Raw genomic sequence first — 22,034 nt, forward strand, 5'->3', positions numbered from 1 at the left:
TCGTTACCTTGTGTCCCTTCCGAGTAACAATACCCTCCGCTGGTTGAGTAAGCATAAACCGCACGGGCATCAGCTGGGTTACGCAGCATACCCAGCCAGCAGGTGCAATGCCACGTGAGCGGGCACGCACTTCCAGTAACCCGAGAGTTACAAGACCCTCAGATAGAATCACCCTGGTCGAAGAAACGTGAGCGCACGCATTTGTATACAATGGATAGAAAAGGAATATAAGATTTAGACCAAAGGCCAAGCGCTGGCACCTACGAGGTCATTCGGCGCTGAAACGGAAGCTGAGAGTAGAAAGGTCTGAACGGTGTAACAGAGGGAAACCTCGCAGTTGCGCAATGAATCAATTGTTAGGAGAGGGTGGAAAGTGAGATGGAAGAAAGAAAAAGAACGGAGGTACAGTAAGAGGAATGAAAGGGGTTGCAGCTAGGGGACAAAGACGCGCTGCAAAGAACCGTAAGTAATGCCTACAGTGCACCGCATGAGATGCACTGACGGCACTGCCCTCATACGGGGAGTAACCCTTGTTACAAGACCCTGAGACAGAATCATCCTGGTGGCAGAAACGTGCGCGCGCGCGCCATTTGTATACAATGGATGAAACCTTCCACACCTTTTGTATTCAGATTTATGCACGAAGCGATACCATCTTCTCTTGCCTAATGCTAATCTACCATCCCAGGTCATTCCTTACGTAGAGAATATCGGTGCTTAAGAATTTTGTATATTAGAATCTAATATGGAATTATGTGACTTCACATACCTTATAGTTCAACTACTAACATATGACTTCTCATAGAAAAACATCGACGTATTCTCGGTATGAGAATTCACATGTCCTCTTTACATACTTTAACCCAGATCTGCATTTAATGTCTTTTACATCCCAGGCAATACCTCCAGTTATCTTCTTATTTTGCACCTTCACAAGCATCAAATGGTTTGCTTACTCTAGAGCATTTCTCATTGTTTTTGTTTTATACATTCCAAAAGTTTTATCATTTTCATTTACATTCCAGAAGATTTCTCATTTAGTTTCATTCGCGTCAAGTTTTCCCTTCGATTTCTTTTATCGTTTTCTTACAGTACTGAAAAATTTACCAAACCTTCTCAAAGTGAAACAAACTTAACTTCTTCCGCCTTTCATCAAAATAGATTTCTCGCTGATTTTGATTCGGCTGCCATCCAGAATCCTTTGCCTAAGAGAATCCATGGCTAATCACAAAATAGCCAACACAACTTTACTGTATAAAATATATATATATAAATATATATATATGTGTATTTATATTTATTTATATATATATATATATATATATATATATATATATATATATATATATACTGTATATATATATATATATATATATATATATATATATATATATGTGTGTGTGTGTGTGTGTATATAAATGTTGAACTTCAACAAGACGGGATGGTATAGATTCCAAACTCCAGATCTTATGTAAAGTGTACTTTGTGAATTAAAGAATCTGAATTAAAGAATCTGGAATCTAAACCAATCCGTCTTATTGAAGCCCAATGTATATATTATTCGTGTGTGTGTGTGTGTGTGTGTGTGTGTGTGTGTGTGTGTGTGTGTGTGTGTGTGTGTGTGTGTGTGTGTGTGTGTGTGGAGATAAAATATCCTGAGGAAAAGCTCCTGAGGAAGAACTCTGACGTAATGGTGAAGTGATATTATCTAAATAGCTGGAGAGTAAGTATATAATCATATGTGGCTGAAGCAACCGAAGGCAGAAATGAAATGAAATAAAAACAATTAGTAAAAATACCATTAATAACAAAACAATTACTCTCCACGTGTTCACACCAGCTAAAAACACAGTCGTTCATTCTTCCGGCTCAAACGTTCTTTTTATGACATTATACGTCTCTTCAATTTCCAATCTGTCACTTTTCTAAAGCATTTCAGGACTTTATATTTCTCAAGTTTCCAATCTGTCATTTTTCTTAAGCAATTTCCACCATGCAAACAGTTAATCTCAACAGCTTCAAACTTTTTTCTTCTATCCGTAGCATTCAACATGCACTCTAAAAAAAATTACCACACACTAAGGAAAAATCTAACAAATATAGCAATATAAAATAAAGAACATAACAATACGACAGATTCACCACCAAAATCAGTGATCATGCAAAGCCATCAAGGCAAAAAAAAAACAAAAACAAAAACAAACAACAAAAACTGAATACTCCCAGAACTTTAGCTTCCCAAGGACAGAGCGTCATCCAGTCTCATTATCTGAATGTAACCCATCAACTTGGCGCTTCTAATTGTAACACGACAATGACTCTGCATCTTCGGTCAGTCACAGAAGGTGGCAAGACCAAAAGGAATATCGCGAGTACTAGGAGTAACGCCTTGTCACATACACAAGAGACAATGAATAAATGAATAAATTGGCAAGTTTTGCCTTTGAAGATAATTAAGAAAAGATAACAGATGCTTGGACCTTCTCAGGAGAGCGACAGAATATACAGTAGAATTTAGGACGAAGGCCAAGCTCTGGCACTTATGAGGTCATTCAGCGCTAAAACGGAAACTGACAGTAAAAAGGTTTGAAAAATGTAACGGGAGGAGAACCTCGCTGTTGCACTATGAAACAACTGTTAGGAGAGGGTGGAAAGTAAGATGGAAGAGAGAGAATATGAACGGAGGTACAGTAAAAGGAATGAAAGGGGTTGCAGCTAGGGGCCGAAGGGACGCTGCAAGGTACCTCAGGTAACGGCAGTGCACTGCATGAAGGGCACTGAAGGCACTAACGCCCCCTACGGGGGGAGACAATAAATAAATAAATAAATTAGCACATTTTGCCTTTACAATTAAGAAAAATTATACAAGCTCGGACCTATCTGAGAACGAAAGGCTTCGTGCTCTGTATTGGCGGCCCAGCGTGCAATCTTCTCTGATAACGAGAAACATGAACAGTAATGTACCATGCGTACCCAAAACCCGGTACAGTCACTGCCGGCCTTGGCTTACATTATTCTTACAAAAGAAAAGAAACCATGCCGCTTGCAGAATAATCTGTCCTAAATTAAGAGTCCCCAGTTTACCTTTTATCTAAAACTGCCAAACATGAGGTCAAAATGATTGAAGTATCCTTCTTGATGAATACAGACATACCCATAAGTGCATATGGTACATATGCATGTGTGTATGTATGTATGTATTTATGCATGCATATGTATATATATATATTACAATATATACGTGTATATATATGTATGCATATACATATGTATACATAAACATATATATGTATGCATATACATACGTATACATAAACATACTTATCAAGCCCCAAATATGGCTCAGTGGTCAAAGTCACTCTCCATCGTTGTTTCTGAACTAGGCGACGGTTCGAATCCTGCCGGTGGAGAAGCGCTTATCAATTATAATTCCCCTTGGGTGTAAGTTATAGCGGACTGGAGGATATTAAACGATATTTGTGGCTTAATATTTGTGAGAAAAAAAAAAGTCACGTGTGTGTAAGTGCCAAACATTCACAAACGTTATACATTATTATATTTCGACCTTGCACCTTTTCCCCTCGGAAGGGGGGGACTCTCGAAGATGCTATACCCTTCCGAATTTCAGTGTAAAGGGATTGCTACTTCCAGAATGTTCGAAGGGTTCAGACCCTACAGGTATAAAACAAGACTTTTACACGAGACTTGCAATCCAGTTTCTCTGCACTCTTGTTGCAAAATGCTGAAGACCACGTGGTAATTCTTGGGGTTCTCAATGATAGTCAATTTGGTTCAGAGGAAGAGGAAATAAATGTCATTTAAGGAGAGAAAGCTGGGTACATATATGTGGCTGCTTGTGGGACTACAGATAACAGATAAGGGGCATCAAGTATTGGGATGGACTCAGAATTACTGCAGATTGGGTAGGTGACAGTTAAAGGTAGGAAAAGGACAGTATTTGTTGTCACGGTGACTGTGGAATGGCTGAAAAGAGCACAAACATGTTAGTCCAAAAGGCGTTTTTAGGTAAAGATAAGTGGCCCAAGAAATGGACAAAGGGTATAAGCTAAATTGCCTGAGTGAATATTTGGGTTGGAGACATGAAAAAGGTTATTGCTAATTATAAAGTTATATACAGGTTTGAAATAACCTTGGCACCTGAAATGTCGACAGAATTGTGGATTTCAAATATACATTCATCCAGGAATCTGACGCCAAACTACAAAGAAATATAAATTATTTTCTTCAAGTTCTAGACGGAGTGTTCATATATTAGTTTACAGGTTCTTGCCGTGCTTATGTGCCCATACTTTATACTGAATGATCCTGCATGGCTTATTATCCGATGAACTATTTGACGTAAGAAAACCCTGTCGCTTCCTGGGTAAAAATCATTTATTTGTATCTTACTTCTTGTTTTCAGACTTAATTGTTCAAGATTAGCTTATTCACTAATAAAACAACTAACCTTTGGACACTCTAGCTTGTTTACCGTTCATTTCCTGGCATAAAAAAGGAAGATAATTTACACCAAGAGTAGACTAAAATGCAGAAGTGGATTAAAGCACACTAGTCTCCGGTTTAGATGAAACCTTTCCATTGCCAAAGGAATAAGACTGCATCAGATCGTGCCACAGCAACAATTTAAATAATTTCTTCAAATATTTCACCTGATACGTGGCTCTGCAATCTGGGCTGGCATGAACGTCTCGCTACCATTCAATAGAGTTTCCATGACAGCGTGAAGTGACGTTGATTTTATTGAAGTGATTGGAATTCCGGGAGTAAAAATTGCTATAACGGAAGGGCTTCAATGTCGAATGAAAGATGCTCATGATGGATATCACAACTGCAAAAATATCGACCATTTACAACATAGGCAAATGGAACCACCAAGTTGAAAAAAAAAAAAAAAAAAAAATATATATATATATATATATATATATATATATATATATATATATATATATATATATATATATATATATATATATATATATATATATATATATATATATATATATATATATATACTTTACATTTATATACATATATACATACATACATAGAATATATATATATATATAAATATATATATATATATATATATATATATATATATATATATCTATCAGAAGGGAGGAGTTGCTTATGTCGCTCTGGAAAACAAACAAATCAAACGTTCGACGGAAAAAAAAACTTTCTATAACGTACAAAACTGTCTTAGAATGACAGAAATTCTGTAGATGATCTGGACAGTATACGGAACACTCAATTTTAAAGACCAGAACAATGGTTATGGAAGTGGAATAGGAATATATAATTTAGGACAAAGGCCAAGCGCTGGGACCTAGAGGTCATTCTGCGCTCAAAGTGAAACTGAGAGTAACGGAGGTTTGAAAGGTGTAACAGGAGGAAAACCTCGCAGTTGCACTATGAAGCAACCGTTGAGAGAGGGTTACGGAAAGCAAGACGAAAGAAAGCGAATATGAACGGAGGTACAAGTAAAAGGAATGAAAGGGGGTTGCAGCTAGGGGCCGAAGGGACGCTGCAAAGAACCTTAGGTAGAGCCTAGAGCGGACCGCGTGAGGTGCACTGATGTGGAGCTACCTCCCTACGGAGAATAATGGTTACGTATCCTTTGGATATTGGGTTACGTAGCTACATGGCGGTCACGTGCTGTGCCCAATTAACCCCTTTGTGACCGAGTTACTGGTTATAACAACAAGGGCACAGGACCTGGTAGTCTGCGCATCTCTCGAAAATACGACGGAAGGGCTCGTGGGGGGAGGTTACTGAAGAAGACCAAGCAATCTCATTTGCTTAGGCGCCGTGCGTCAGAACCTTAAAACAAAAAAAGCAATTACATAACATCACTTTCTCGTCCTCGGTATCATGTAATCTGAACCATGGACTATGAATCGTAATCATTAAAAAAATATATGTAATTCAATTGATAAAAACAAAATTTAATCTCAGACGCATAACGATAAGGCAATAGTGTAAGAAGGCCCTATCTCCTCAGTCAATCTGTGCTTTCACTGGGCAACATGTCTTAAGTTGAGGAAGAATTTCACTGAATTTTTTTTCCCAAGTAACATAATCAAACTCATGTATTCTTCAATAATGACTTTTCACTTTACACATTATTCAAATTTCTACTTAAGTGTTCGTAAAAGTGTACTTACTCTACATTGTCAAAGACTTCGCGCAAGAAATGAGCAATAAGATAAAATATCAAATCAATCAAATTACATAAAAAATAAAATAAAAAATAAAATAAAGTAAAATCATATTAAATCAAAACTTAGCTGGCATTTACAATTCTTGCTCGATCTTTTCACTTACGTCTTGTCATCTTTCACTAGCAGAAATAATGCGTTTGAGAGAGAGAGAGAGAGAGAGAGAGAGAGAGAGAGAGAGAGAGAGAGAGAGAGAGAGAGAGAGAGAGCGCATTAAATCTTTCATATTGTACCAAAAATAAGTCACACTCAAACGCGTATTAGAAGCAACCATTTTAAATCGTTACTCTGACTGAGGTTAAATTTTAAGACTCAAATGTATTCCAGTTTAAACCTGGATAGTAAGGAAAACCGCTTAAATCTGGATTATAAGGAAAACTGCCATCATTTTCCTCCACAAAAAAGTTACGTGTCGAAACTGACCTCGATTCCGAACGAAATTCATCGTCGCGTCAAAAATAAATCCACCGTTGCGCCATGATAATAAGCTGGAGTCAGGATAAATGACCGTGATCTGACCCAATTCTATACATAAGCGCAGTTTACTGGAAGGTCTCGTCGAGTATTTGTAGAGAAATCTTCTCAAAGGAAGCAGTGATGTCTCTCCTTCAGCGCTAACTGTCGACCGCCAACGAGAATAATATATTATAAAAAAAAAGACGTTATTTATCTGCCGGACGTATACACCTTATAACTTCGAAATATTCAGTACGCAGCGTACACGTCGTGTCACGTGGCGTGTTCGCTCAAACCTGTCAACGTGTGTCCTGACACGTGACAGGATGTCTCTCAGACCACATTCAAAGCAACTCTCTCGAAGTCCTGAGGATAATTCAACTCAAACCAACATCCAGGCAACTGAGAGATCACCGCCTACAAATATTTGAGAAATATAAAATAGAATAGAATACAGTTAAGGCCAAAGGCCGAGACCTATGAGGTCATTCAACGCTGAAACGGAAACTGAGAGTAAGAAGGTTTGAAAGGTGTAACAGGAGGAAAACCTCAAAGCAGTTGCGCTGTGAATCAATTATTAGGAGAGGATGGAAAGTAAGATGGAAGAAAGAGAATGTGAACGCAGGTACAGTAAAAGGGGTTGCAGCTAGGTGCCGAGGGGACGCTGCAAAGAGCCTTAAGTAATGCCCTCAGTGCACCGCATGAGGTGCACTGACAGCGCTACCCCCTTACGGGTGAGAGAGAAATATACAGAAATTTATGATACCTGGCCGATTATAACTGCTTATCATACAATGACTGTCCTACAACTCGGGAATGAAATGAAACTAATATAATTATTCCCTGCAATCAAATTTTAAATTCCTTGCCTGCTTTTCTGTAGGGAAGGACGTCTCTATCAAGCTATGCAAAGCCACGGACGGACAAGACCTGAAATGAGAAAGTAATCAAAAAGATTAATAATAAACCTTTGACATGTGATGATGATGATGATGAATAATGAACAAGTGACGCAACAAAAAACTTAAGTAGAGTGATGACCAAGCACTTTCGTGTTTAATTTACTGCACTTCCTCAGGCACCTCCTAAACACGACGGCAGTTACTTCACAACAAACTTCCGTCTGATTAAGTTGCAAACACCTAAGTAACACAACGTCTTTACACCTTCAAGTCACAGGAACTCCGGTTGTGCCAAAGGAAACAATTTTCCCAAAACGGATTTTTAAAGGTTATAGAACAGAATAAAGAATTTAGCCCAAATGCCAAATGCTGGGACTCTTGAGGTCATTCAGCGCTGAAACGGAAATTGACAGTAAAAAGGTCTGAAAGGTGCAACAGGCGGAAAACCTCGCAGTTGCACCATGAATCAATTATTAGGAGAGGGTGGAAAGTAAGATGGAAGAAAGATTATGAACGGAGGTACAGTAAAAGGAATGAAAGGGGTTGCAGCTGCGGGGCGAAGGCACGCTGCAAAGAACCTTAATGCCTACAGTGCACCACGTGAGGTGCTCCCAAGGGGTGTGTCTTGTGAGAAACCTTGCTAAAGGCACAGCTTACAAAAGAATTCACTGTTCTTTGTCTCTTCTGCCACGCTACGAGTTACAGTGGGATCTGCGTCACTTTCACCTTCAAACCTTACTTGTTTTCTCTCCTACAGAAGCTCCTTTCACCACGGTTTCTAACAAATATCGGTAGCTGTTGAAAGCGGGGAAGGGGGTTGTTCTGCCAATTCTTATTCAGTGTCTCCGCCGTAACTTTTCCTTTCTCCATTTCCCAGATGAGAGCTAATTACATTTTCTATTGTGGATTATCGAGAAAACTGAGGGCCATCCTAGCTTCTATCCAGAAAAGACTAGAATATAGAATTTAGCGCTGGGACCTAAGAGGTTATCCAGCGCTGAAACGGAAATTGACAGTACAAAGGTTTGAAGGGTGTAACAGAGGGAAAACCGTTGAATAAACTGTTAGGAGAGGGGTGGAAAGTAAGACGGAAGAAAGAGAATATGAACTGAGGTATAGTAAAAGGAATGAAAGGGGTTGCAGCTAGGGGCAGAAGGGACGCTGCAAAGAATCTTGAGTAATGCCTACAAGGGTACCGCGCGAGGTGCGCTGACGGCGGTACTTCCATACGGAACCTAAATTATATAAACATAATTGAAAGCGAGTCTAGTCTACTCCTTCTTACTATATTCTCTTATACTCTCCCATAAACACAGGCCCACCTACAACACAGTCACCCCTTTAACGAGGGAAAATAAAGCAGTATACAATAACATAGGTACCGATTCTGATTTCTTGATGCACACTCTAGTAAAGAGTAAGAATTACCGTGAGCTATTCTCTTGGCCGTGGGAACAGGGATATGCAATTATTTCCAAGGTCTGAGGAAATATACTTTAAATAAATGCCAGTCTCTAGTTCACGGAGAAGTTATAACACGATATCCCCCAAAAAAAAGTGTTCATATCAAACATTTTCAATTAGTGCTTTCAAAAAGAATTATTGGAAATTGTCTCGTCCAGTTCAGAGCCCAAGTGTTCCTCCCTCTCTCTCTCTCTCTCTCTCTCTCTCTCTCTCTCTCTCTCTCTCTCTCTCTCTCTCTCTCTCTCTCTTTCGAACGGGGTATGACAATGGTCAGCAGCATGGAGACCGGAGGGTGTAACATTACGTAAATCAAACGAGCCGGGAAAAGGTCTTATCCCACACAACGCACGTCCACGTGAGTGGGGGCAACGTGACATGAAGTGGTCAAGGTACGTGACAATGGAGGGTTGCCTGGTAGTGAGATTACCTGACATTTATTACACGTATTTGTGGAGAGAATAACACAGAATAGAATACAGAATTTAGGCCAATGGCTGGGGCCTATGAGGTTATTCAGTGCTGAAACGGAAATTGACAGTAGAAAGGTCTGAAAGGTGTGACAGGAGGAAAAGCCTCGCAGTTACAAGACCAATTAATTGTTAGGAGAGGGTGGAAGGTAATATAAACGGAGGTACAGTAAAATGGACGCTGCAAAGAACCTTCAGTAATGCCTACAGTGCACCACATGAGGAGCACTGACGGCACTACCTCCCTACGGAGGTATTTGTGAAGAGAACACGAAAATGTACTTGAAAATTCATATTGAAACCAAACCAATTATTGCTAAAAAGTATGTTAAGGAATCAACACAGATAATCAAGTAAAAAATGCGCCTTAGTTTCTTCGGCGTAATCGAGTTTTCTGTACAGCGTATAATCAAGGCCACCGAGAATAGATCTATCTTCCGGTGGTCTCGGTATAATGCTGTAGGCCACCCTATACCGTTGTCAGAAGCACGATTATGGTTAAATTTAACCTTAAGTAAAATGTTTAATGATTAGAGGGTGGATGATCAACATACAATTTGCAGGCCTCTAGCCTCAGTAGTTTTTAAGATCTGAGGGCGGACAGAAGAAAAAAAGTGCGGACAGAAAGAAAGTGCGGACAGAAAAAAGTTCAGACAGAATAAAGTGCGGACGGACAGACAAAGCCGGCACAATAATTTCCTTTTACAGAAAACTAAAAAGGTTAAATCCTCAAAATGCCTATGTGTAGGGTGAGACAAACACAAATATCAGTACAGAGACCCAGTGTCAGTACGTCAGAAATAAGGACAAAACTGTTAATTAGGATAGGAATATTTTTAGGAAAGATTACTAAGTGAAATACATCAAAATGGAAAATATTTCTAGAGCAGAAAGCAATTAACAAGAAGGAAGTACATGTGACGCTTAAGAAGCTAATGTATGAAAATGAAAAAAAGGAAAAGAGTGGCTCATGTAACTAACAATTCGACTTAAATTAGTGAAAATAACAAAAAATATATAGTGTAAAAGTAGCATGACGTGATCACGTTGCAAAAGTCTGACTTATGAAGGAAAGTGTGGCCTTGGCCCAATAAGCTGCGTAACTCTCTCTCTCTCTTTCTCTCTCTCCTATCACACGGCAGCAGTAGAATCAAGCTGTAACAGCTAAATACAGCTAGTTCTCTCTCTCTCTCTCTCTCTCTCTCTCTCTCTCTCTCTCTCTCTCTCTCTCTCTCTCTCTCTCTCCCCCCAATGCTAACCTCAATTAGTGTTGGAATGTCAACTGCAAGATCTGTGCTTCAAATAAGGAAGGAATAAGGAATATAAGATTTAGGCCAAAGACCAAGCGCTGGGACCTATGAGGGCATTCAGCGCTAAAAGGAAGATTGAGAGTAAAGGAGGTCTGAAAGGTGTACCAGGTGGAAAACCTCACAGTTGCGCTAGGAAACCTTTTTTTATGAGAGGGCGGAAAGTAAGCTGGAAGAGAATATGAACGTAGGTAAAGTAAAAGGAATGAAAGGGGTTGCAGCTAGGGGCCGAAGGGACGCTGCAAAGATCCTGAAGTAATGTCTACATTGCACGAGTTTACTCGTTACGATGAAAGGTCCAGAGAATTAAACCTGTAGGTGTTTCACGTTCAGCCTCAATAATAAGCTTTTAAACTGGCAGCTTTTAAACTGGCAAGTTTTATGCTAAAAATATAATCATTCATAAACTAGCCTTCCTCAACTGATAACCAACTGATGAAAGCAATAAGAACCTTGTTATTCTATCCTAATGAAATAAATATGAGGCCTGTTAATCCGCCAGAATGAAAGAAAATACCTTTTGAAATGACAAACGAAAATCTTCAAAGGAGTCCTACTTAATCCGTCATATAAGAGAAACTAGACCAGTGTTAAACGTTCATTTGTGAAAAAAAGTACTGTGAATTTGTCTATAAAAAAAACCTCAATGTTATAAACGTAATAAGCCCTTGAAAATCTGTCATGAGGGAAAAAGTTAAAAGCTCTTATTTGTTTGTCACTATCAAAGACATAATGGACGGTTAATTTGCCATGACAAAAATAACAAGGACTCTTAATTGGTTATTAGGAAAAAGAAATATTAGAAAACTTTGGCCTCCAGGAAATGTAAAGATTATCCAATGGCGGCGATTATAAAAGAATGAAAAAGCCTTTGCAACAAACTCGAGTAGATTCCATTGAAAGCCTGCCAGTTATCCTCATATAAAAACATATTTACGTGCCTTCTTTATTTAATAAAAAAAAATCAAGGATACTCAAACGAGGAAATTTATATCAAGCCATTAAAACGAAAAGCTTTCTTCCAGGCTAAAAAAAAAAAACTAGTTTTATTAAAAACTCGTGCATTAAACATACTTTTTCTCCCTCTCATTGTGTGTAAGTGTGTGTGTGTGTATATATATATATATATATATATATATATATATATATATATATATATATATATATATATATATATATAATATATATATACACACACATACATAACAATGAGAGGGAGAAAAAGTATGTTTAGTGCACGAGTTTTTAATAAAACTAGTTTTTTTTAGCCTGGAAGAAAGCTTTACGTTTTAATGGCTTGATATAAATTTCCTCGTTTGAGTATCTTAGATTTTTTTATTAAATAAAAAAAAATCACGTAAATTTGTTTTTATGAGGATAACTGGCAGGTTTTCAATGGAATCTACTCGAGTTTGTTGCAAAGACTTTTTCATTCTTTTATAATCGCCGTCATTGGGTAATCACTGCATTTCCTTGAGGCCAAAGTTTTCTAATATTTCTTTTTCCTAATAACCAATTAAGAGTCCTTGTTATTTTTGTCGCCACGGCAAATTAATAGTCCATTACGTCTTCAATAGTGACAGACAAATATGAGCTTTTAACTTTTTCCTTCATGACAGATTTTCAAGGGTTTATTTCTTTTATATGACAGATTGAGTTTTTTTATAGACAAATTCACGGTACCTTTTTTTGTTGAAGAGCGTTTTGTGTTGGCATGTAATTTTATGCCAACACAAAAGGCTCTTCATCACATACTCCTAAAAGGCTCTTCAACACATACTCCTAAAAGGCTCTTCAACACATACTCCTAAAAGGCTCTTCAACACATACTCCTAAAAGGCTCTTCCTAAAAGGCTCTTCAACACATACTCCTAAAAGGCTCTTCAACACATACTCCTAAAAGGCTCTTCAACACATACTCCTAAAAGGCTCTTCAACACATACTCCTCCAGTCATCCACATCTTAATCGTACACTTCACTAATTCAACATCCGCCATTCTCTCTACATAAACAAACCATCTCGAACCACACGAATCGGTCTTTCCCTACGATACCCACTTAACACACCATTTCTTCTCTCTCCTTACTTTACACCTTATCATGCGTGAGTGGGTCTTGCCTGTCGTTGCACAGAATTTCTGATTAGATTTTACGTGCTTATATAATGGTTTCAATATGAGCTTTATACAACCTTGCAGGGTACAGTACAGGAAGGGTACAGACTGGCCTGTAATTATGGCAATCAGGTAACTTTCGTATCAAGCACTGTGTTGCATAATATCCAATCTTCTAATTACAGGCCAATCTGTACCCTTCCTGTACTGTACCCTGCAAGGTTGTGCAAAGCTCATATTGAAAAAGGGATCTTAGGTTCTTGTACCGAATGGGTACAAGAACCTAGGACCCCTTTTTAAAAAATGAGAACATCTTGAACTTCACTTCAAATGTCAAGGTTACCGGCAGCCAAGTTTCTGACGACCCTAAAACAATAAATCAAAGTGAGAGTGATGAATCGAATAGAACACAGAATTTGTGAAAAAGGCCAAGCGCTGGCACCTATAAGGTCATTCAGCCCTGAAACGAAAATTGACAATAAAAATATTTGAAAGGTGTAACAAAAGGAAAACCTGTTAGACCTCTTGTTGGGAGAGGGTGCAAAGTAAGATGGAAGGAAGAGAATATGAACGTAAGTACAGTAAAACGAATGAAAGGGGTTGCAGTTAGGGGCCGAAAGGACGCTGCAAAGAACCTTAAGCAACGCCTTCTGTACAGACTGACGGCACTAACATCCACCCCTCCCTCGGGGTAGAGAGTCGAGACTCCGGATGATACTGTACCTTAAATGGGCCAAGACACAACTATGATTTGTCACGTTTTACGTTACGCAGATCCAAAGATAAGAGGAATTTACTTAAGATTCCATTTATGACGATATACTTTTCAAAATATCATTACAATGTGATATTCTACATTAATATATATATAATATATATAATATACATATATATATAATATATATACACACACGCACATATATATATATATATATATATATATATATATATATATATATATATATATATATATATATATATATATATACATACATACTCGTTCAAAGCAACTGCCTTAGTGGCATCAATAAGTTTCTTGCAGGTATCTTCACACTGTCTGAGTTTTTCCTGATTCTCGTTCGTCAATTTATAAATATATAAAAATATCGGCTTCAGCAATTCAATTTCTTTAACATACAAAAAAAAAGTAATAAATAATCTATGTCCAAGCCAGTTACTACCTGAGACTGTCAACATGACACTTACGTAACAAAGCTTTTGTATTGGTTAGTTTCTGAGCCAGTAAGCTAACAAAGTTACTTGAAGTCTTCATAGAGAAGTCTCCACACACAGAGAGAGAGAGAGAGAGAGAGAGAGAGAGAGAGAGAGAGAGAGAGAGAGAGAGAGAGAGAGAGAGAGAGAGAGAGAGAGAGCTAACAAAGTTGTTTGAAGTCTTCACACACACACACACACACAGAGAGAGAGAGAGAGAGAGAGAGAGAGAGAGAGAGAGAGAGAGAGAGAGAGAGAGAGAGCTAACAAAGTTGTTTGAAGTCTTCACACACACACACACACACACACACACACACACACAGAGAGAGAGAGAGAGAGAGAGAGAGAGAGAGAGAGAGAGAGAGAGAGAGAGAGAGAGAGAGAGAGAGAGAGCTAACAAATTTGTTTGAAGCCTTCACAGAGAGAGAGAGAGAGAGAGAGAGAGAGAGAGAGAGAGAGAGAGAGAGAGAGAGAGAGAGAGAGAAAGCACAATTCCCCATGATCACATAACACTGCCTTCGGATTAATATTCAAAGGCTTTTCAACACCTATACTTTATGCAATGAAGGAATTCGAAGAGCTCCATTTTCTTCTTTTAAGAACCCAGAACAGAAATCTTTCACCACACCTAGATCTCGAGCATTTTTATCATCATCTATACTTATGTTACATCAAGGCATCAAGTGACCAATTCCCACGAAATCCTATAAGAGAGAAAAAAAAAGGGGGGGGATTTCTCTGGGCTGAGTTCCCAAGCTTTCCCACGCAAGACTGGTCTACATTAAGTCCCCCTCTTCTGTTGTCGGTTCTGTCAAAGTTCAGGTGCTAAATATCGAATCTCCGGCCGGCCGATGAAGAATTAGAGGAATTTATTTCTGGTGACAGAAATTCATTTCTCGCTATAATGTGGTTTGGATTCCACAATAAGCTGTAGGTCCCGTTGCTAGGTTCGGGCCAGCCCTAGGAGAGCTGGTAATCAGCTCAGTGGTCTGGTTAAACTAAGGTATACCCAGGTAATAAATAGAAAATCCAGAGACTCCACTTGTGTCTGTTGAATGCTAAGCACAGAAAAGAACAGAACACAGAATTCGGGCCAACGGCCAATTGCTGGGACCTACAGTATGATGAGGTCATTCAGCGCTGAAACGGAAACTGACAGCAAGAAGGTTTGAAAGGCGTAACAGGGAGGAGAACCTCGCAGTTGCACGATGTATCAATTGTCAGGAGAGGGTTGACTGAAGTTGGGCGTTAGAAAGAGAATAGGAACGAAGGTACAGTAAATGGAATGAAAGGGGGGGGGGGAAATGCCGAGCATAAACTTCGTCCTTTTGCTGCTTTCCCAGAACGCAAGCTTCGCATCTAAATACAATTCCGTATTGAATAAAATTCCGTATTAAAATAAAACTCCGCCTCTAAGTAAAATTTCGTATCAAAATAAAATTTCGTATTGAAATCAAATTTCGTATTGAAATCAAATTTCGTATTCAAATCAAATTTCGAATTGAAATAAAATTCCATATTGAAATCAAATTTCGTATTCAAATAAAATTCCGTAATAAAAAAAAAATTCGAATTCAAATAAAATTCCGCACCAAAATAAAATTTCGCATTAAAATAAAATTCCGTATTAAACTATAAAATTCCGCATTTCAATATAACTCAGTATTTGAGTAAAATTTCTCATCTAAATAGCCAATTTCGTATCTGAATAAGAAAGCTGAACATCCACCACAAGCCAGAACGTCGCTTACTTGACGAAAAGTACTTTGTGGAAGCCACTTAGTACGACTAGCAAGCGTACCCTCCGCCAAGCACACAGTCACAGGCCAGCGACTCCAAGGCTAGGGAGTATAGCGAGGTTACGGGCGTTACATTACATCAGCAGAATTCAGTTCTCTGAGAGAGTACTGTAAATTGCCTTCACGCTACGCACCGCAGCGCTGCAAGCGTTGTGCGAATATCAAGCAATTTCTAGTTAGTTAGTTAGTTATTTTATTGACAAAAGTATACAATAATTAGTACAAATTTGTCCACAACGTGACATAATACAAAATATACAAAGTAACCAGTAATCTCTGTTCCTGCAAGTACATGGCCTATACAGAAAAAATTAACAAGAAAACTAAAATATCAAGTACAAATAACATAATCCCATAAGATTATAAAAATAAAAAGGAACTTACTATAAGGAAAAAAGTGGTTACATAACTATTCAAAATCAAGTCCTAAAACAAATAATATTTGATAAACAAAAACATTTACTTGAAGAAAAAACATAAAACAGAAGGTAAAGCCGCACATTACTTATAAATATGAAGCACTTCATAAACATATTTACACAAATCAACAATATTATCATTTTCATTGAATAAAGTACTCAGAGATTCATAACTCAAGTTTGGATATTTACGCCTACATGGCATTGAAAGAGGGCAATTGATCAGAACGTGTGATTCGTCCTGAATAGTGCTATTATCACATGTACACACCCTTAATTCTGGGGGAGTTCGGCTCCACCTACCTGTTTCTATACGGAGGTTATGGGACATGAGTCGTAAACGACTGAAAGCTGCGCGAATATAATCAGAGATATATAATTTATCCGTATATAATTTATGTATTCCTAAGTTGGGATTCAATTTGTTTCTGTAAGTCACATACTTTGTTGCTGAAGCTGGGCGGTTTCTAATAGATGATGTGATATCAATTAGTGGATCAATTTGATCATTAAAGGCCAGAGAATCTTGAATAAATCTATATCCAGGGGAGTCTGCACCCCTGCACATCGCATATACAATATGAAAAGGCTCATCCATATCAGGATTAGACAACTTTGACACCAGGAAACGTTTTCGTTTTGATGCCACGATGAATTGTGCTGGGGGTATCCCAGACTCAGCCAAACACAAATGTGTACAGGTATTTACCCTTACATCCAGAAGACTCTTTAATAAATGATTGTAATTACTTATTGGTTTTTGTAATGCATTTGTTAGCCATGTTTCTGACCCATAAAACAAGGATGAAGTCGCTGCTGCTTCAAAGACTTTCTTCTTGAACCAGAACGGCATTTTAGTATTCGTGTTACAGAATATTGAGAATTTATTCAAGGTCGATTGCCAATTTGGCTGATGTAGAGAGAGGCAAGTTTTTAACTTTCCGTCATCTGTGAACCAAGTTCCTAGGTAAAGATAATGGTCACAGTAATTTATAGTTTGACCTTGAACTGTTATTGACAACTGGTCACCTACACTTTTGTTTATCACGAAAAATTTGCTCTTTTTTTCATTAAGCTGCATGCCATATTCATTACAATAATGCATCATAATATCAAATTTTTTAATACACATTTCTCGCGAAGTAGCAACAATCACCGTGTCATCCATCAATAAAAGCACATGTAAATTACCCAAAAAACTGTCCGCTGGTATAGCATTTTTTAACATCCTAACCATTTTATCCATATAAATGACAAACAGCAAACAACTAGTGGGCGCTCCCTGCCGTACGCCAACGGAGCTATCGATCACAGCTGTTCTTAAAACATTTTTTGTGTTACTGTACATCTCTTGAATTGCAGACAACATTCTTTTCCCACATCCTAGTTCCTTCAAATAACTTATCATTTTTCTTCTGGGAACTCTATCATAAGCTTTACTGAAATCCACAAACATGACATAGAGTTTTTTCTTCTTAAAAATAGCCAAATCAATTAATAATCTTAATGACAATATTTGTTCTATACATCCTCTCTTTTTCTGTGCTCCAGCTTGACACTTATCTATACTAAACCATAATTTCAGTCTATTCAATAGCAGTATGTCATATATCTTACCTATCGTATCCATGATACTTATCCCTCTATAATTTCCACATGCCATTCTGTTTCCAGATTTAAAAAGTACAACAAGTTTACTGTATCCCCATGAAGACAAGTAATTTAAACTCAAAAACAAAGTATTGAAAACTGTCAAGAAAAACGTCAGCCACAGGGCGGGTAGGCGAACAAACAATCCGGGGCAGAGGCCACAGTAGCTTTTATTCATATTCATGTCTTTTAGACCCCCATCTAGTTCTTGTGGGGTGAAAGGATCGTCAAGAATAGGGATATAAGGGGCGTCATCGAGATTACTTACCCCTTCATTTTGAACATTCACATTACCTGGGTTTAAAAGCGATTCAAAATGGGTCTTGAATTTTCCGTCGTCTGGCTGCAAAGTATTTGCCTCTAATATCTGTCCCTTCCAGTCTATAGCTCTCCAGATTGCTTTAGAATCATTACACTCAAGTAAACGCTCCCATCTAGGTTTTGTTACATCCCAATCAACACTTCTACCTTTCACTTTACATTTTTCGGCAACTCTGCTGATCGTATCCAAGCCTTCACTCATAATAGTTTCTATGCAGCCCATATCTACATTAATCACCTCAGGAGGTTGAATTAGACTCATGTACTGTACAAATTTATCAACGTTAACATTATTATGTGAAACACTTTTTTTAATCAACTGATGAGTATCAGGTTTCATGTAAGACAGTCCTAAACTTTCTGCCCTCTCCAACAAAAATTTAAATGACAAATTTTTGACACCTGTCTTAAGCACCACACCTAAGGGGGCATGATCAGACCCTCTTATGCCTTGATTTATTTCTAAGCATTCTATCATTTGAATACATTCTTTTGATATTATACACAAATCTAACTCCGATACCCATTCTCTTTTCTATACGACAGATTTCCACCCATTATTTTCCTTCATATGAGAGATGATTCATTACAACCAACGACCTATGGTTACAAATATCAAGAAGCTTTCGCCCATTATTATTAATGTGATTATCTTGAATATTCTCATAGACATAAGGAACACCTTCTTTATTGACGATATTTGGGTAGCCTATACGGGCATTAAAATCTCCCATAACAACTATTTGTTCATGATTATTTATCACAGACTCTAAATTACCAAATTGCACAACATCAAAGTATGGAGAATCCTCTGGTGTAATGTAAACAGCACCGAGAAAGACACTAGGCCAACAAGACAACTGAACCCAGATTTGGCCTTCACAATCTAACTTTACGTTTGTTATCAATCTCATAATGCTGCTTTTAATTAACAAAAGCACACCGCCTCTATGCTTGCCTTTCTGGGAAGGGTTGTGATATAAACAAAAACCTGGCACACTTAAATTACTTACTGTTTTTGCTTCTAAAAGCCACACAATGTCGTAATTCAAGACAAACTGCAAAATATCAGGATCTTGCAACTTATCTCTCACACCTGCAATATTCCAGGAACATATCTTTAATTCGTTTTGCCTATAACCTAGAAAAAATTTACAACATATTTATCAATAACTACATTGTCTCGAAGAAGAACCCGATTTTTCCAATCATATCTAATGTTAGTACCAGCATTTTCTGGCTTACTTTTCTCTTCTCGCTCTCTTTCTCTAAGTCGAGCCATCTCCTTCCTTACTGCAGGATGAAGATCCTTCTTGATGAATATCCTAGCTAATGGTCCTTCACAGTTCTTCAGATTTTTTGCTCTCTCCAAGATATAGTTCCTTTGTTGTCGACTGTTAAGCACGACATGAATGGGTCTATTCCGTCGATCGTTTTCCCTTCCCAGACGTCTTATCTGCCACCTTCCCGGCTCCATCTCCATGTCGTCTGCATAGCCAGTTGCCTCGATCACCTTCTTTACCTTGGCAGTATCGTCATCTCCGATCTCATCGCTGTTCTCTGATAACCCGGTTATAACAATATTTCTGCTTCTTTCTCTTGCATCAACTGCTTCTAAAAACTTTTGTTGCTGGCTTATAACCTTGTAAGCTTCGTCCAATCTGGTTGAGAGATCCTTAACCTCTTGTTTAATTGTCTTTATTTCATTTATTTCACCTCTCAGTAGCTTTAGCTCATCGAGTATCTCGGTATTGGTTGGCTCTTGATTTCTTATGGCGTTAAGCATCGTGCTTAATGCTTCTTTCAACTGAGGATTAGTGAGTTTGCTTAGCTGGTTTTGTGATAATGCTGTCACTGACTCCACACTGTCATAGGCAGGCATTTTCCTTAAATTTCAGCACTAGGCCTAACTCAGAACTCAAGTATTTTAAGCAATGTTGTCAAGGACGCAATGCGTTGCTATGGCCACTGCGCATGCGCAAAACTCCATAAACTGATTGAGGGGAGGTGTAGAATGAGATTTCAAACTTTTGTCTTCAAATTACGGCTAAGTCCAAATTAGACTATACTGCTTTCTCACGTCTGCACAATCTCTGTACATTCATGCACTTGAAAAATAGGTTGTACTGCTTACAGAGCCTTGTAGTTTCCTTGAAATCTAAGCAGACCATCAGAGCCCCCGTAGCCTGTTTGTTTACTTTGTGACTCTCTGCACCGCATCCACATTTAACCACCAAAAGAGGTGGCGTGATAGGGCGCAATCTGCATCATTTAATTTGAACTCGGTGAATTTTAGTAATCTACACAGAGATCACTTCGTTTTATGGCTATTTTTTCCGCATTGTGTTTAACAGCTCTGATAACAGAACAGTTGCGTGCAAATGCACAAAGAGGATCTATCCCGACCATTGCTCTTGACAATTACTCTTGTTTCGGTGTGAAGATCCCCAATGCTTAATATCTATTTAGCTTTACACGCATTTTATACAAGAAAAGTACCAAGTTAACCAAATTGAAATATATACATTATATACAGTATATGTATATATATATATATATATATATATATATATATATATATATATAAATCCAACTGAACTCAAGCTTTCATTTTCTTCTGAAAGAGCCGACAGATACGTCAACTTATTGTAGAGGACTTCGTTGATCTAACACTATTTGCAGTTTAAAAACGACCGGAAAGTTGCATATTGAGGAAGCAACGGCAAATACAGAAAGAAGAGACCACACATTAAAAAAGAAAAAAAATTAAATAAATAAATAGGTGAATTAATAATAATAATAATAATAATTACAGCTGAGGGAACGCTATGATCACAACAGCCAAAAAAAAAAGCACATATGAATAGCGGATGACAAGTTAAATGTACCCAGGACATGTAGCAATGTCAAACCACAAGCTACACGCCATTCCATATTCTAAAAGCCATAAAATTTGGACAGAAAGAGGTACATACACGTGTACGGGAAAACGTGTTTTGCTCAGAGTGAGGGAAACTCAGCTCGAGACAGAGTCCTTAAAACGACTTCTGCGCATCCCAGCCTCTCTCTCTTTTTTTTTTTTTTTCTTTCTTTTTTTAAGCTTCCTTCACAACAGGAAATAAGACACTTTTACTTTCCGCGGCAGGGTTCGACCGGCGCACGTGAGGTTCCAGCGACTGCCCGCTAATTGCTAACCAAGCGATACACGGCAGCATAAAATCAGGCTCGCACGATCTCTCTCTCTCTCCTAATCACAAGGCAGCAGTAAAATCAGTCGTGTTCTCTCTCTCTCTCTCTCTCCCTCTCTCCTAATCACAAGGCAGCAGTAAAATCAGGCTCTCTCTCTCTCTCTCTCTCTCTCTCTCTCTCTCTCTCTCTCTCTCCTAATCATAAGGCAGTAGTAAAATCAAGTTGAACAGCTATGCACAGTTAGGTTCGTTCTCTCTCTCTCTCTCTTCCCCGCTCTCTCTTAATCACAAGGCAGCAGTAAAATCAGGCTCTCTCTCTCTCTCTCTCTCTCTCTCTCTCTCTCTCTCTCTCTCTCTCTCTCTAATCACAAGGCAGTAGTAAAATCAAGCTGTAACAGCTATGTACAGCTACGCTCTCTCTCTCTCTCTCTCTCTCCTAATCATATGGCAGCAGTAAAATCAAGCTTTAAAACAGGTTCTCTCTCTCCCAAT

General features: G+C 38.2%; 1 protein-coding gene across 1 annotated transcript in view; it reads right to left on the reverse strand.

The window, feature by feature from the left end:
- LOC136840811 (protein mono-ADP-ribosyltransferase PARP12-like) overlaps positions 1-22,034 on the reverse strand; it is a 124,132-nt gene that overhangs the window by 90,394 nt on the left and 11,704 nt on the right. Inside the window, exon 2 of the mRNA XM_067107722.1 lies at positions 7,568-7,628. The gene's annotated coding sequence lies outside the window, so the exon portion shown is untranslated. The remainder of the gene's footprint in view (positions 1-7,567; positions 7,629-22,034) is intronic.

The sequence above is a fragment of the Macrobrachium rosenbergii genome, chromosome 8, assembly GCF_040412425.1.
Source record: "Macrobrachium rosenbergii isolate ZJJX-2024 chromosome 8, ASM4041242v1, whole genome shotgun sequence".
Lineage (NCBI taxonomy): Eukaryota > Metazoa > Arthropoda > Malacostraca > Decapoda > Palaemonidae > Macrobrachium > Macrobrachium rosenbergii.